Source organism: Canis lupus, chromosome 3 (genome assembly GCF_011100685.1).
Source record: "Canis lupus familiaris isolate Mischka breed German Shepherd chromosome 3, alternate assembly UU_Cfam_GSD_1.0, whole genome shotgun sequence".
NCBI classification, from domain to species: domain Eukaryota; kingdom Metazoa; phylum Chordata; class Mammalia; order Carnivora; family Canidae; genus Canis; species Canis lupus.
The window spans coordinates 84,830,041-84,848,129 of record NC_049224.1 but is presented as its reverse complement, the minus strand read 5'-3'; the positions used below and the strand labels follow the sequence as shown (position 1 = coordinate 84,848,129).

The 18,089-nt window shown below is 47.0% G+C and overlaps 1 protein-coding gene across 1 annotated transcript in view; it reads left to right on the top strand.

The window, feature by feature from the left end:
- Positions 1–18,089, top strand: part of RBPJ (recombination signal binding protein for immunoglobulin kappa J region) — a 224,898-nt gene that overhangs the window by 33,208 nt on the left and 173,601 nt on the right. The window lies entirely within an intron of this gene.

The window sequence follows — 18,089 nt, the reverse complement described above, 5'->3', positions numbered from 1 at the left end:
CCGGCACTGGCAGCTCACATCCATGCAGAACTTTCCAGCCTGCCAAGAGATTTCACAAACTCTGTTTTGTACAGAGTGGGTAGAGATGATTGTGTCAGTCCTTTGGATGAGCAATCCAAGGTTTCAAGATCAAGGGTGACTTGCACAAGCTTGCGAAATCCACATGGCAGGTACTGGGCTTCAAACTCAGCAGAAAAATAGCAATAATAATAACAATTATAATAAATATGGCTCTTGCCACGTGCTCACCCCTGTTCTAAGAGCTGCATAAGAATTAATCCAGTTCAATCTTCAAACTATCCTAATGAGACAAATATGACTCTTTTCCTCATCTTGTAGATGAGGTCATTGAGGCACAGAGAGGATGAATCGCTTGGATAAGGTCACACCACTAACGAGTGGCAGAGGTTGGCTTCAAACTCAAGTCTCTCAAACTCAAGCAGCCTCCTCAAATGGTAGCTACGGCTCTAGGTCCGAAAGCAGTGCACTCTCTCAAGGGCAGAAAAGAAGGTTGATCCATTCATCAACCGGCCAGGAATGAATACATAGCCACATGCCAGAGATGTCACCCTCTCTCACAGAGAGCAACCGTGTCTCTGTGCTAATAATATATTTCATGAGTGATAGTGATATTAAATAAGAGGGAGAGAAAGTCAAAGGAATTTTTTAATTGTCTGTGGATCCCTTTGCTGCAAACCAGACGTCTCATTAGGATGAAGCTGGTTTATCTATTACTCCTTTGAATTCACAGAGGACCATGTTTTGCACAGTTTTCTTAATGTTAACCACTTTGTGATCTCTCCCTCCTCTGAATTGTTACACCCGGTCTTTACGAGACAATATTACATGTAATTACACTTTGCTTTATACTCTGACACAACCGTTCTATGTACGCCCATCCTGTCGCCCCAGATGATAAGCTACTCAATGATTCCATCTACATCGGATGCCTTCATTGCCCCTTCAGCACTAACCTAGGTACCTGACCACTCTTTGTTGACTGCTTCGATGATAATATTCTAGGCAAGTTTTAAGTGGTTTTTCCAGAAGTATCTATATTTATTCCATATTGGTTGGCTAGAGATTGTTTATTCTTTGTTTTGCTTTGTTGCTGTTAGAACTGTAAATGTTCATATACAAAGACATTGTGCTGGTACATGTTTAGTAGCAAGCTCTCCAGGAAAAAAAAAGAAAACAAGGCCTTGATCTATAGGATTTCCCATGTATAAATCCTCTTGCAGTGGCCTATTTCAAACTACCAGCATGATGTCAACCGGCTGACAAAGCTCTTGAGAATTTAACAATTGGTTCTAGTGAGCCAGTGAATGTGGCTCTGAAACACGATAATTTTCCCCCTAAAATATGATCTTTGCTGGATATGGTGACTTCCGGTTTCCTATCACAACAAAGGCTTTCTTAGCGAGAGACTATATTCAGGTTTGCCTGAAATATATGACCCTTGGTTTATATGTGTGATAGTTTGAAATACACCCTTCAGCAGTGTAGAATCACTCACTTCATCCTTCCAGGGTCAGGTTGTAGGAAAGGCTCTATATTTAAATTGATGGACCTAGGGGGCATCTGGGTGGCTCAGTGGGTTAAGCGTCTGCCTTTGGCTCAGGTCATGATCCCAGGGTCCTTGGGATGGAGCCCTGTGATGGGCTCCCTGCTCAGCCAGAAGCCTGTTCTCCCTCTCCACCCTGCCCATAGTCTTTCTCACTATGTCTCTCTCTTTTTCAAATAAATAAATAAGATCTTTAAAAAAAAAAAAAAAAGGTTAAAAAAGGGATCCCTGGGTGGCTCAGCGGTTTAGCACCACCTTCTGCCCGGGGCATGATCCTGAAGTCCAGGGATTGAGTCCCACATCGGGCTCCCAGCATGGAGCCTGCTTCTCCCTCTGCCTGCGTCTCTGCCTCTCTATCTCCCATGAATAAATGAATAAAATATTTTTTAAAAAGGTAAAAAAAAAAATTGATGGACCTAAAAAATTGAAGTCTACTCTCTTAAGTCAACCAAACAACCAAGCCATATTCCGTCTCCTGCCTTCTTACCAGCTTCCTTCTTCCCTCCCCCTGTTCTGTCCTTCCCCACCTCACTTCACCTTCTTTACTGCTTGTGTCTTTTTCATTTTGAGTGGTAGGCTTTGCCCTTAACTTACAGTGACATTGGTAGGCCGAGAAATCAGTTTGGGCCAATGATCTTGCCATCCTAAACCCATGTGAAAACCCAGTGTAGAACTTAAAACAACTGTTGGGTCAGTTTTCTTTCTAGCCAGTTTTCCAGAAAGTCCTTCTCCTAATTTAGCTTTTTATTTAGGGCTCCAAAAATGTCCTTAATGGACTGTGTACATTTTAGAGGGGAAGAGATAACTCTCCACCCAGTTGGGAGAGTTTCACAGGATTCTGAGAATGTTGTCTTCTCTGAATTTATGAAGATTCTAACTGCTGGCTACCTCCTCTACCCTCCCGGACAACCCCCTCCTCTTTATTAAACTTCTGGTTATGAGAAATTTTACTTGGTGTATGAGTTGAGGGAGGGAGGGAGGGAGGTTAAGACCTATCCATATGTGGAAACTGGCTCCTTCATGACTTGGCTGATGGGGCTGCCTGGGCGCAGAAGAGCAGCAGAAAGCAATTACATTGCTTCAAAATCATTCCCATCGTATCAAAACCATCATTGCTATTTTCTTAAAAAAAAAAAAAGCTATATGACATTAATAGGTTTTTAAAGGAAAATAATAAAAACCATTTTTATTTGAAATATCAGTGAGACTTTCTATTAAATTTGTTGTGACAAAGCCCACTTTTCTTGAAGACTTGGTTCTGAAATCCCTCATCAAGCTCGCATGCTCTTTCTCTTCGTTTTGCTGTATATGTCTGGCTCTTTTGTCACTCTGGCAGTGGAAAGCCTAGTCACAGGTACTTTCAACCCAAGAGCCTCCATGACACCTTTCCCTGAACTGCTTACACTTCTCCATTTGGTTTTGTGTTATGTGGGTGTTTTCCACTCCAAGTAGACTAGAAGCTCCTTGTAAGCTGAGGCAATTTCACTTTCTGTTTGAGTCCCTGTGTTTTGCAGAGCACAGGTGTGTGGAATCCCATAATTTCAGAGCCAGAGTATTAGGCATTAGTACTTTGGTCCATGGTATCCATGAACTCCCTGCAATTATATAGAAAGGACTCTACGGGGGACCTGGGGAGCTCAGTCGGTTGAGTGTCTGCCTTCAGTTCAGGTCATGACCCCAGGGTCCTGGGATGGAGCCCCGTATCAGGCTCCCCGCTCAGCGGAGAGCCTGCTTCTCCCTCTGCCCTGCTTGTGCACTCTCGATCTGTCAGATAATTAATTACAATCGTTTAAAAATAATTTTTAAAAAAAGAATGGACTCTGTGCAGCTGTGTGTGGATACGCAGGCACGTGCTGTTGGCATTTTACTTGGAGGAAATGTTCATCAGATTCTCAAAGATGTCACTGTCATTAAACATCTGGGGAATTTTGATATATTACCGAGAAAAGAACTAAGTCCCAGAAAGAAGAGAGATTTATACAATAATTAATAATAGCATCCATACATTCATGAAAGAATTGTGAGATGTATTTCATATACCTTTAAAGTGTATAAGTCAGTGGTTTTTATAGTCTATTCGAAGTTGTGCAACCATTACCACGGTCTAGTAAGGATTATTTACTGAGAGCCTTGGGGCCAGCTACTGTTCTCAGTGCAGTGGGTAGGACAGATAGATTACATCTCTGCCCTCAAGAAACGTAGCCTCCACTGGTGCAGACAAGAAATAAGGAACCAAACCAGTAAACAACAGTGCTCTTGGTTGACCTGTGTCCAATGCTAAAATTCATATGTTGAAGTCCTGACCCTCAGTACTTCAGAATGTGACCTTATTTGGAATTAGAGTCTTTGCAAATATAATTAGTTAAGATGAGGTTCTTCTAGAGAAGGGCAGGTCCCGTATCCCCTTCATGAAAAGGGGAAATTTGGAAACAGAGCCACACACAGAATACCTTGTGAAGGTCGTTATCAGGGTGATGCAGCAGAAGCCAAGGAACCCCGAAGATTGGCAGCAGACCACCAGAAGCTAGGGTGCGGCCTGGAGCAGGTTCTCCCTCGCAACCTCAGAAGAACTCACCTGCTACCACCCAGTTTATGGTACTTTGTTTTATCAGCCCTACCAAAGTAATACCTCCAGCTAGCTTGTAATTGCCTACAAAGAAAATTATAAGGGTACCATGGGACAGTTGGGGAAGAGGGCTACGTTTTACTTTGAACAGAGGACGGTAAGGGAAGCCCTCTCTGAGAAGCCTGGCATGGGATAAAGAGAAGGAGCTACTTGTGTAGAAATCATTAAAAAAAAAAAAAAAAAAAAAGGCATTCCTCAGTAGATACAGCAAATGCAAACACCCTGAGGCAGGAGTGAGATCAGACTATCCGAAGAACAGAATGACAGGTGAGGCTGTGGCGCAGTGGTCGCAGGCAAGAGTGAGACCAAATGAGAATGAGAAGGGAGGAAGGGGCTAGACCCACCTTGGCTTGGGAGAATCATACTAATGTGTTTGGATTTTTTCCAAATGCAAGGAAAAGCAATGGAAAGATCTCAAACAGAATTGCCAAGATCAGATTTATATTTGGAAGAGCGACTCTGGGTGTTAGGTAGAGACTAGATTGCAATGTGGGCAAGAGGCTGGCTGTGAATCCAGTGGGGAGGTCGCTGGAGAATCCAGGGCTGAGAGGTGGTGGCTTGAACTAGAGTGGAGGCTTGAAGGTGGCAAGGAGTGACCCACCTGGAGATGTGTTATCAGACAGAATTAAGAGGACTTAGGGGCAGCCCAGGTGGCGCAGCGGTTTAGCGCCGCCTTCAGCCCAGGGCCTGATCCTGGAGACCTGGGATCGAGTCCCACGTCGGGCTCCCTGCATGGAACCTGCTTCTCCCTTGACTGTGTCTCTGCCTCTCTCTGTGTGTGTGTGTCTTTCATGAATAAATAAATAAAATCTTAAAAAAAAAAAATAAGAGGACTTCAGGTAGGGGAGATGGCAAGAGAGAACAGAAGGGTGTCACTCAAGTCTTGGGCTTATGCAACTAAGTGGAGGGCAGTGCCATGAACCAAGATGGAAGGGCTGGGAAAGGAACAAATTTCACGGGGAAACCAAGAGTCTGTTCAACTCACATAAAGTTTGAAGGGATTCAAAGATGCTCAAATATACTTGCTAATTGATTAAAATATGTTTTTAAAACAAATACCTGTTAAAAGCAAATTAAACTTAATTTGATGAGAAAACATTTCTGAGCCTTTGTACCACCTACTGAGATGACAGGAGGCCCACTGGAGTATGACGAAAATGGGGTTGCAGGTCCCAGGCTCCAGGGCCCCTCGTCTAAGAGGAGAACCACTCCCATACGTTGGAGATGCTTCTGGAAACTTTTCACTAACTTTCCACACCTCTTAGCACACCTCCCTCTCTCCCAGTCTCCCCAATCCCTTTCATTTTCTTGCCAGTCTCCTGGACTTGGTTCATCCAAGACATGGTTTGGGGCCACCTCCTCAGTGCTGGGCAGCATGTTCAATATGAGCAGTACGGCAGGGTATGTTTCCTAGGGCTGTCCCAACAAGTTACCAAGGGAGTGGTTTAAAAAAACACAAAATGTGTTCTCTGTGAGTTCTGGAAGCCAGAAGTCTGAAATCTATAAGGCTGTGTTTCTTCCTAAGACCCTGGGGGAGAATCCTTCAGCTTCTTCCAGCTTCTGGAGGCTCTAAGTGCTTTTTGCCTCGTGGCGTGTAACTCACGTGGCCTTCACTGTGTGTCCCCAACCTCCTTGTGCCTTCCTCTGTAAGGACACTTATCACTGCCCAGATAATCCAACATGATCTCATCTCCGGATCCTTAACTTAATTACATGTGCAGAGACCCCTTTCCCAAAAAAGGTCCCATTCACAGGTACTAGATGGGCAGAGTTGGTGGAGGGTGAGGGCCACCATTCAAGCAACTGCAAGCAGTGAATGAGAGGCTTGCTCCCTCTTCTCACAGGACGGTAACTGAGACCTGAGGGTAAATATAAACTAGCAGAGTGAAGGAGAGAGGGACAGCATCCAGGCAGAGGAGCTGGCAAGTTTGAAGAGAGAGCATGGAGCATCTGAGGACACAGACCAAGTTAGAGGAGGCCTGGGAAGAGGTCAGAGAAGGGTGGGCAGGGCCAGACCATTGAAGACCTCGTCAGCTCTGGGGAAAATGTGTGGACTTGGAGGCAATGGGGAACCACTAGGGATTTTAAGCAGGGAAGGGTCATGGCCAGGTACGCATTTGAGAAGTGAGCCCTGTGTCTTACGGAGAATGGGTGTGAGAATGGAAAATTGGGAGGTAGACCAGTCAGTTAAGATGCCCACTGAGAGTCTAGGCAAAACATAGCAGTGGCTTGGACCAGAGAAGAGAGGGGGGCAGAGGAGTTCTAGAGTAGAATGGTAGGTCAAACCACCAAATTTTACTGGATCTTGTCTGTCCCAACCAGAGATCTGATTAGTCATACTGGGAAAAGCAATATGTAAAGACCATGCCTTATTGTGGTCTGGTAAAACCATTTGAAAAGGGAGTCAGCTTTTATAAATTAATTTGAAAGGCTTGAGGAAGACCTTTTTAGGAGGGCAAATGGAAACCTTATAATGATTGGTACTGAACTCACCCTGAAAATATCCCTTCCTTTTCCATTCAGCTATGCACTCTTGTGGCCTCGAAGAGCGACACTGGTGTAATTTGGAGGTTTTAATAGCCTCTGCATGGAATATGTGGATGTGTGGTTGCTACAAGTATTTTCATTCTGTGTTTTTATGGCCTGAGCTATTTTAGCCGGTGATCCCCATGCCAAGAGGACCCAAGTAGACCCCAATAGCCCAATTATTGTCTCGAGGAAACTGGATGCCCAATAACTTGGGCAGTTGTGAGAAGCAGCTCAAGATTCAGGGCTATGTGCCCTCCCTGTGCTCGGAACGGGGGAGTGGGCCTCCTGGTTTAAAGGTAGGACATCCTTCCTCTCTTGGCAGTGTCGTTTGTATTCAATGTAAAACTAGAAGAGGATGGAAAATTTGCCCAGCTGGAAAAAACCAACAAAAACACGAGCCAGTATTTGGTATTTTCACCCAATTCCTTCCACTATGACACAAAACTTTTTCAATTCCCCCCCAAGACCCAGCCTGCTCTGCAGCTGAGGCTGTTCTCAGGCCCAGACTTGGGCTTGAACAGTCCTGGTCTCACGGACTGGTCTGATCTGTCCCCACGGGTCTGCACGGGTGACACACCTCAATCTTGGGGTCTTTGTTGTTCCTGCAGGATCTCACAAGTGCTGGGCACATAGATTTGCTAAGTAGATACTCAGAGAAGAGTAGATCTGCACTCAAAGGTTTTGGAAAGGGCAGAGGAGGGGAATAAAACAACAGAATAAGGCACGTCCACTTTTTTTTTTTTATTTTATTTATGTATTCATGAGAGACAGAGAGAGAGAGAGAGAGACAGAGGCAGAGACACAGGCAGAGGGAGAAGCAGGCTCCATGCAGGGAGCCTGACGTGGGGCTTGATCCCTGGTCTCCAGGATCAGGCCCTGGGCCGAAGGCAGGTGCTAAACCACTGAGCCACCCAGGGATCCCCAAGGCACGTCCACTTTAATAAAATGCAGCGAGATCACCCTGATGGGAGCGTGTTGACTTACCACAAGCCCTGCACAGGCAACTAGAAGACTCAAGGCCCACGAGGGGGTCTTTCGGGTTGTGTGGCCTTGAGCAAGTCCGGGCCCGGTCTGGGCCTAGTTACGTTTTTGCTCAAGTGAGGAGTTGGGTTGGGAGACCCCATGCGCTGGCGATCGGCCCTTCAGCATCCACCCTGCTGCGGCCTGTGGCTCTGTGCACACGCAGGCCGTCTGCTGCTGATGGGGAAATAGCAGCAGGCAGGGTCTCAGTGATGTGACCCAGAGAGAACCGAGCAGAGGACTCCAGCAGAAGTGAAAGTCCTTCCCAGAACTGTGGCTGCCGAGCAAATTCCCCTGGAGGACCCTGATGGATGCCGCGGGCACAAGTGCATGGCTCCGCTCACGTCCTGGCCTCTCTGCACCTGCCCCCGCCCGGCCCCACCCGAAGGACACTTCAGCCGGAAAGCAGGAAGGTATAAGCACTCCTGCCAAGTCGTGCTCGGGGGTTCAAACAGGGCCCCCACCCCAGGGCCGGGCGCCTGCGGGTTCATAAGTGGCCCTCCGACCACGCCGTGGCGGTCACCGCTGCCATCTGCGCCAGGATGCCTAAGGGCCGGCCTCTCCTTTCTTTTCGGCCACAGCTCCCCCTCTCTCCGCACACAGCAGGCATCCATAACCACTTGTTGATTAGCCCTTAAAAATAAACCAGATCAAGGCACCTGGGGGGCTCAGTGGTTGGGCACCTGCCTTTGGCTCAGGTCGTGACCCCGGGGTCCTGGGACCCAGTCCCACATCGGGCTCCCCGCAGGGAGCCTGCTTCTCCCTCTGCCTGTGTTCCTGCCTCTCTCTCGTGTGTGTCTCTCATAAATAAATAAATAATTTTTTTTTTTTTTTAAAGCCAGGTTAAAAAAAAAAAGCCAGGTCAGGGTGGTCAGAGCTGGGAAGGGCATGATGGGGGGCAGAAGGGCATGGAGCTGTGTGCAGCCAGGGCTCTAACGAGAAACAGGTCCCAGCACTCAGGGGACATTCACGACCTCTCCTCCCCAGCCCTTCTCCCCAGAGCCAGCCCTCAGAGAGCTTGAGGCCCAGAGCCGAGGCCAACACCCAGCCTCAGCCCCTCCTGGGCTCTCCAAACCCCACTCCCCTGCCTAAAAGGTGATATGTGTATCTACAACCCCGTTTGTCCCAAAAAAGGATGTCGAGCATCTTTCAAAGGTGGAAATGATACCGTGGAATGAATTTAAAAGAAAAATGAGTCAAGGGGAAAGTAAAGTTAGGATTATCTAAGGTGGAAATTCAGGTTTGGGGGTCAGGGGGAGGGAGGGCTGGTGTTTAAGAAGAGGATCCTCTGGATTCCTTGTGGTCCTGCCTCCAGGTCCTGGGCACCCTGGTCAGGGGAAGCAAGATGAGCCAGAGAAGGTGACTGTTCGTGTTTCCTTGGCCGTGAGCAGGGCGGCCGTGTCAGGCATTGGGATAGAGTACTTGGCAAATGGGGATCAGGACCCAAGCACTTCGTAAGTCGGGGACAACATGCTGGTACTGCCTGTGGTCACTGGGGAGTGCGGTGGGCCAGCCCTTGGCGGGCCTTCAGGCCCCAGCTCTGCGGCTTGTGGCGAGTCTCCAAAATCCCCATGAAAAGAAAGTGAGCACACACCTAAGTCTGTAGAGCGGGCGTGTACACGGAGGCCACACGCTTACACACGTGAACCCCTATGACACACTTCCCAGCCCTGCGAGGCACGCGTTCTCCATCTGGAGTTCGCAGACAGGGAAGCAGAAAGGTTAAGGAACGTGGTGAAGGCCACACTGCTATTTGGCAGGGGCCGGATTTAAATCCAGGCCCCCTGCTTCCCAAGGTGTGCTCTCAACCACTACTTCACACCGCGGCCAGGCTCCGTAAGCGGGAGCCACCTGCGCCCCGTGCGGGCCCACGCAGTAGGCGGATGAGTTACCCTAAGACCTAACTGAAGAGTCGGAGGGTGGGTGTTTATCTCGCACCTGCAGAGATGTATGTGTGCGTTTTAAATTTGGATCGATTGACTCTCAAAAGGCTGTATCAATAGTCACTCTCAGTAACGTGTTACAGACCTAGGTTCCAAAGGCACTAAAATACCTCTTACACTGCAAGATGAACTTCTTTTTTTTTTTTTTTTCTTTTTTTTTTTTAATTCAACAAATGCTTAGCAAGCCCTTCCAATGGGCTGGGAACCGTGGTAGGCACTCGGGATACATCACTGAACAAAAAGGACGAAATCTCTGCCCTAACAGAGTTTATAGGGGGTTGGACTTAGACTATTTTGTTGTCAGACAGACCTTGGACTCTGGTCCCAGGATTTCCTGCCTCCCTCTGGGTCTCACACGGAAAGAATGTAGAACTGGGGGATTCAGATTGAACAGCCATTCCCTGAGCTTCGAAGGAACAAGCCTCCATGATGTCACTGGAGTCTCCGAGTGCTTCAGAGAGGGGTATTCCTGGTATAAACATCCCCATCTCAGAGATGAGGAACTGGAGGCTCCGAGAGTTAAGGCCCTCATTCTTGGTGGCCCGCCCAGTGCCCAGGGGCAGAGCGAGGAGAGAACTCTGGCCCGGAGTCCCGTGCTGATGTCACCCTACTGCAGGGGTTAGATCACTACAAGGGAATTCATCTGGGGCCCGAACACATATTTTGGCCCTTAATCCTATAGCATCTACTGATTGCATCATTCATTTGGAACTCGGAATATGATTGCCCAGATCCTTATTTTTTGCTCGTGTACGTACACATTAAGCTGTAACAAGGACAGATATCGTTAATGTATTAATTCTCGTTATCCTCCCCCTTCCCCTTAGGTAAATTTTAAGGAGTGTGGATTCTAGTTTTCTGAGTCAGTTTGTAGACTATGGTTTATCAAGGGGAATCCTGTTAATGGACCAACCGAGGAAACTAAAGAGGCCAGAAAGGTTAAGCCGATCTTCAGAACAAAGGTCAGAGGAATTACAGGAGGAGAAGAATGGCAAAGCCCTTGGGCTAGCTGTCTGGAAAGGACTCTCAGATTTGAAAAGTGAGAGGAGGGAAGAGAGGGCGTTTTGGAGGAACCAGTACTGACTCCTGGGAGTACTGACACCTGAACCAATGCTAACATTTCTTTTTTTTTTTTTTTTTAATATTTTATTTATTTATTCCGAGACAAAGAGATTGAGAGAGAGGCAGAGACACAGGCAGAGGGAGAAGCGGGCTCCACGCAGGGAGCCCGATGTGGGACTCGATCCTGGGTCTCCAGGATCATACCCTGGGCCGAAGGCTCAGCTGAACCGCTGAGCCACCCGGGCTGCCCAGTGCTAACATTTCTTAGGAAATGTTTCCTCATTGCATAGATGAGCAAATAAGTGACTGAATTAAGGAGTAAATGAATGAATTGAATGAATTCAGTGGAAAGCTGCCGTGCCTGTGGAGGCTACTGCAGGTGGCAGAGATGGGGAGTTTCTAAAGGCTTTACAGGGCATAAAACATACATTTTGGATATTTCCTCAGAGACCAGGTTAACGATGATAATACTTGATGGTAGATGTGCTTCTTTTTATTCTTGTTTTTAAGTCTAGTTGACATCTACGTTATATCCGTTTCAGATGGACAACATATGATTCGACGGTTCCATACGTTACACAGTGCTCACCACAATAAATGTAGTCACCATCTGTATTTATACAACGTTATTATAATATTATTGACTAGATTCCCCATGCTGTACTTTTCATCCCTGTAACTTATTTATTTCACAAACTCAGTTTGTAACTTTTAACTTCCTTCACCTGTATTTCCCATCCCTCCCACCCCTTCCCGTTCTGGCAGCCACCTGTTTGTTCTCTGTATGCATGAGTCTGTTTCTGTTTGTTTGTTCATTTGTTTTGATTTTTAGAACCCACATGTAAGTGAAATCATACGGTGTTTGTCTTTCTCTGTCTGACTTATATCATTTAGCGTAATACCTTCTAGGTCCATCCATGTTGTGTGGATGTGCTTATTTGAGGAGCACTCCAGAAATGAGAACCATAGGACTTGCTGGGTTTTATACGGGTTTCACATTGAGGAATAACCCATGTGATGGTCTCCATGAAAGGTTGAGCATACAGAGATGAATAAGACATGCTCTCCCACACTAAGGAGATCACAGGCAAGTCAACAGATAGCAATGTACATCTCACTTTGTCAAGGACTGTAATAGGGAAATGAGTAGAGTATCCAGATGCTCAGAGAAGGCTGTCTCAATTTGGCCTAGGGGTCTGGGGAAGATCTCATGAAGGAGGTTATCTCTGAAGGTGGTCCTAAAGTATAAGTAGCAGGATGGGCACCTGGGTGGCTCAGCAGTTGAGCATCTGCCTTCAGCTCAGGTTGTGATTCTGGGGTCCTGGGATCGAGTCCCACATCAGGCTCCCTGCAGGGGGCCTGCTTCTCCGTCTGCCTGTGTCTCTGCCTCTCTTTTTGTGTCTCTCGTGAATAAATAAATAAGATCTTTTTAAAAAAAAAAGTATAAGTAGCAGGAGCTTTGCAGGTAATGAAGAAGAGGAAAGGCATTCCAGAAAGATCAGAGAAAGAGAACCCTGACATGACAAGTTAGAGCCAGAGGAGAGCCAAGATTCAGGGAGGAGGGGAGTGAGAGCACAAGAGGATCATGTACTACAGGATAGTTGGGCTGGTGGTAATAGGTTTTGTGCTCCCAGCTGAAAAGTTGGGTTGGTCCCTAGGAAGCAAAGCCAACAGAAGAGAAAAAAGAGGAGCAGAATTTTTCCTAGGAATAAAAGAGTAGCATCAGAGGATAGAACAGGGTCAAGAGAGACTCAGGACTCAGAAACTATCTTTTATCCCCCACTTTATTCCAGTACTTGAGGATGATTGTCCAAGTTGGTAACCATGTTCTACAAGTTACTAACTCTCTGAACTTTGGGGAGTTACTTGAATCCTCCGTGTGTCAGTTTTCTAAATGGGAGTAACAAAACCCACCTCATAGATTTGGGGCATCTGGGTGGTGCAGTTGGTTAAGCATCAGACTCTTGATCTTGATCTAGGGTCATGGGATCAGCCCCACGACAGGCTCCTTGCTCAGCATGGAGTCTGCTTAGGATTCTCTCTCCCTCCGCCTCTCCTACTTGTGCTCTCTCTCAAATAAATAAATCCTGTTTAAAAAATGAAAGGCAATGAAAAGGCACAGAGAAAACCTAACTGCATATAGCAAAGTGAAAGAAGCCAGTCTGAAGGCTACAAACTGTCTGATTCCAGCTACATGACATTATGGAAAAAGCAAAACTCTAGAGACGGTAAAAAGATCAGTGGTTGCCAGTGACTGGGAGGGGGTGGGTAGGGGGAGAGAGATGAATAGATGGAGCACAGGGGATTTTTGTGACAGTGAAGATATTTTGTGTGAGACAGCAATAGTGAATACATGTCATTATACATTTGTCAAAACCCACAAACATACAACACCACTAGTGAAGTCTGATATGAACTATGCACTTTAGTTAATAATGTATCGGTGTGGGTTCATCAGTTATAACAAATGTACCACATCAATGCAAAAATGTTAATAATAGGAGAAACTAGGAGGTTGGAGAGGGAATATAGGGGAACTCCGTAGTTTCTGCTCAACTTTTCTATAAACCTAAAATGGCTGTAAAAAATACAATCTACTTAAAAAAAAAAAGAAAAAAAAACAGGGACGCCTGGGTGGCTCAGCGGTTAAGTGTCTGCCTTCTGGCTCAGGGCGTGATCCTCCTGGGGTCCAGGGATCGAATCCCATGTCGGGCTCCCAGTGCATGAAGCCTGCTTCTCCCTCTGCCTGTGTCTCTGCCTCTCTCTCTCTCTCTCTCTCTCCCTCTCTCTCTGTGTGTGCCTCTCATGAATAAATAAATAAAATCTTTAAAAAAAAATCGAAGACAAACACTAGTAAAAATAGAAGTAAGGTACTTCAACTGCCATGTCACTAAATGGGAAGGAAAATTAATAAAAAACCTGGATAGATTAAAAAAATCAGGGATGGAGAACAGTTAGAGGAGGTGATCATCCAATTTCTGCAATTCTGAAATGGGGAAACTGAGGCTCAGAATGACCTGATGTGCTGGCCGTCTATGCAAGTGGGGTTACACAGGGCTTAATCTGACCCTCTCTACGACTCTATAGACATAGAATTCCTGAGATTCTGTTGAAGAGTGCCAACATGATTCTGTCTGCGGTTAGCTCCATTTATCTAGAATGTCAAGCACAGAGTGGCCTGGTTCATTTCATATTCTGTTTAAGTGAAGGTTGCCATGGATACCATATAGAGTCATCCAATTTTCTCAGAATTAAAATGCATGCAAGAAAACTGGTTTAAGGAGAAAAGTAGGCCAAACATAATTTAAATTTATTCAATGATGAGTCCTTAGTGACGGGGAAGGCACCCCAGGATCCATCAGGGCCTTCATGTGTCATTCCAAATTTCACTTATTCTTGCTCAGAACTGCAGAGACATGAGGGCTGGGAGAGGGGGGATGAACCCCCCTCCCTCACTTGACCATATCAAAGAGCTTTGGAAGTGGCTCTTTTTGCTTAACCCCCAAATATTCACCTGTGTCTCTGTCTCAAGAAAGCCCTGTGGAGAATGATTACGCAGCAAGAGCAGAAGAATAAAAAAGCTTTCCTTTGAGTCATCTGATGGTTCCATCCTGCATGATTGGCAGCCATGAAATTAAATTAGAATCCTTCCCCGTGTCCTTTGTCATCACAAAGACCTGGGTAATTCCTTAACTAACCAAGGTCAGTCCTCCAAGCAGGGAGGTGGGCTGAATGTGGACCTGCTGTTCAGATCCCAGCTCCGGCCCATCCTGGCTACGACAACTTGGCTGGTTCCCCAATATTTACGTAAAATGGGAATGGATGGTAATCATGTCTGCCTCAAAGGGTGGTTGTGAGGAGTCAATAAGAAAATGCAAATACTGAGCAGGGCCCACAGTGCACAATCCTAAATACCAGCAATTATTATGGTCATTATTAATATTCATCTAGTCCGCGGAAAGGACCTGCCACGAGACCCTGTATCAGGCTCTAAATGACATTGAATCAGTACCATCCTATTGGAATACAGTCTTGCATTCATTTATTCCTTTTTTTTTTTTTTTTTTTTTTGCATTTGGAGTGGCTGCTGTTTCAGGATATGGGAGGCACCAGGCCCAGGGTCCATATGTCCACCTCATTCCGAGAACACTCTCCCAGAATCTGCCGCTTATGATGTGGAAATCCATAAATGCAGAGCAGCCTTCGCTTTGGTGGTGGAGCATCTGGGTGCTGCTGATACATGTCAGATGTCAGCACATTTGCTGCACGTCTCCCTGCTGGCCTAGCCCGGCTCTGGCTGGCTTTCACATTCTCATTCCTCAGTGTCCCGAGAGAATGCTCCTTCACATCTCCAGTTTCTGGGGTTCCTGAACTGCTACTTGTTTCCAGGCCTCACCGGCAGTTCTCGGCCGTGAGACAGTTCTGGCAAGATGCGCAGGCCATTAGGGCCAGGGCCTCTTCCAGGAAAGTCAGGGCTCCCGTGCTCCTGCACTTACTGGACACATCGCCTTAGCATCCCCCCCACCCCACCCCACCCCGCCACCCCCGCTGGACGGTTCCCTTTCATCTGGAAGGAGGGATCTGGACATTGTCTCACAGGTACGCTCGTGAAAGCGAATCTGCCACAGGGATTTATTTGTTCAAGCTTATTCGCTTTTCCGAGGCAATCTGGTTGTAATTTCAGCGGCAGACTCTTGGTTTGGCTACTTTATCCGTTGCTCCCCCTTTTGCCATTTTCTCCACTTGCTGCTTTGCAGACTGTCTCTTTCTGTTTGGGTTATTCCTTTTAAAACATACCCCCAAACGCACAATTGCACACATACGCATGCTCACACGCACACCCACGTAGAGACGTACAAGAATCCCTCCAGCGTAAGAATTCTAGTGAGTTGCTGGATACCGGGGGCCACAAACATTTGTCCTTAATGGTGACGTTCGGTTCTGATAGCCGTGATCCCTGCCACTTTCAGTTCCCCTTCCCAGTGGTGTTTTGTCCCACGTTCACCAGCTTCCTCATCCAAGTCTGTATTGAGTGGAGTTGGCTCTTATTGCCAAGACTCTACAGTCCCCCTCTTTGGAAAAGAGAGAGAAGAAAAAGAACACCCAAGAACACAACATGTTACTAATCAACAAAACTCTAGGTAAAACTCAAATCTTAAAACGGACTTGGACAGAGCCCCAGGGACCTTCCCCTAGGAAATAACCCGGAGCGGGCTAAGAGCAGAGGCCCAGAGTAACAAGTCTGTTCCCTCTTGCTGGGTCTCCAAGCATGGCTTGACCGGGTGGGGTCTGGCCACTCCCCGTTCATTCATATAGACTTGGCCCTGCTGGGCCTGGTACAGAAACTCTCTGTTACCCTGCTTACCTTGCTATTTCGAATACTACGTCTGAATGGCTCCTTGTTTTGGCCCTGACTTTTTTTCCCACCTCCATTAACTCAACTCCACAGGCGGAATCCACACTTAATAAAACAACCATTGGGCCGATGGTGCAAGTCACAGGAGCCTTAGAGCTCTTCCTGGCTTTGTTTTTCTAAAAAGTACCCATGACCGTGGCCAAGCAAACCAGCATATACCCATGGGCTTCCTTGGGAGAAATTAAAACAAGTGAAGCAGCGGGGATGGAGGATCAGGCAGGGAGCCGAGAAGAAATTTAATAAACTCTGTGCCCCTCTTCTCTTTCCTTTTGGGGGGATCTGACTGACTGTGGTGGAAAGTTCTATGGGCGTTTGTGGTGGGCCAAATGGCCTCCTCAGTTGAAGTTGGCTGCGGTGTAGCTGAGTCAAGGGGGAGGCGTCTGCTTTGAGTGGGTCGGTGTGCTCTAACATATGGAGGGGGACCCTGGCACACTTAGAAGTGGGTGACGGATTTACACGGCTGTCCTCCACTGTTTGTGCCTCCTCCTCTCTCTTGGGCGCTCAAGAGCACCCGCTGGCCGTGCTGCCCTTGACTTGGCTGCAATGGGCCCCCCGGGTCCCTCCGAGATGTCCCTCAGTGGATGCCTGGAGCTGCAGATACTGACCCTTGCGTACACCACGGGTTTTTCTCTTCATGCACACCTCTGATAAAGTTTAATTGATTAATGAGGCACAGTAAGAGGTTAACAGCAATAACTGATTACGAAATACAACAATTATGACAATATACTGTAATAAAAGTTACGTGGATGTCGCCTCTCTCTCAAAATATCTTATTGCACGGGATTCACACTCCTGGTGATGAAGGGACACAATGCCTACGTGCTGAGATGAGATGAGGTGAAGGACGGCCACACTGTGACCTAGCAGCTCTCGGCTGCTGTTGACCTTGGGACGATCCACCGGAAGGAGGATCAATCATCTGCGGGGAGATGAAACTGCAGAAAGCAAAACCACGGACAAGGGGGACCTACTGCATCCCCCCTCGAGCGCCGCCTCCTAGCCAGAAGCACTTGCCCCTTACCATTTTCATCTTACTCCACTGCATCGGGATGTTCCCCTCACTGCGAGGCCCAACAAAGCCACAGCAAGGACCCCGACGTGGGTGCATTGAGGCCGGGGTTCAAATCCCATCTCTGCCACTTACTAGTTGTGTGTCCCTGAGCAAGAGACCTCCCAGCCCTCTGAGCTTCCATTTCCCTGGCCTGGAAAATGCAGATCAATAATACTGCCCACACCATCTGGGCATGTTTAGAGGATAATAATAGTAGGATAACCACCATAGATGACAGCAGGAAAACACAATTGGATAAAAGGAGATAACAAATGCGAAGTACTGAGTCAGGATTAGGACCCAGGTAGTCTGGAGGCACCTGGGGGGCTCAGCGGTTGAGCGCCTGACTTTGGCTCAGGGCGTGATCCTAGGGTCCCGGGATTGAGTCCCACGTTGGGCTCCCTACAGGGAGCCTGCTTCTCCCTCTGCCTGTGTCTCTGCCTCTCTCTCTCCTTCTCTCTCTCTCATGAATGAATAAATAAAATCTTAGGAAAATAAAAAAAAAAAAAAAGAACTCAAGGAGTCTGATGAAAGAGACCATATGCTTGGTGACTGAGCTCTACCACTGCCTCTAAAGTCGGTTTTTAAAAGTCATCATGAAAAAATAAATAAAATTAAATTAAATTAAAAAGTCATCATGAGGGATCCTGGGTGGTTCAGCAGTTTGGCACCTGCCTTCGGCCCAGGGCGTGATCCTGGGGTCCTGGGATCAAGTCCACATCGGGCTCCCTGCATGGAGCCTGCTTCTCCCTCTGCCTGTGTCTCTGCCTCTCTCTCTCTCTCTGTGTCTCTCAGGAATAAATTAATAAAAATCTTTAAAAAAAAAAGTCACCATGAGATATCGTATTCATTGCAGGGCTATTCACCCTGCAATA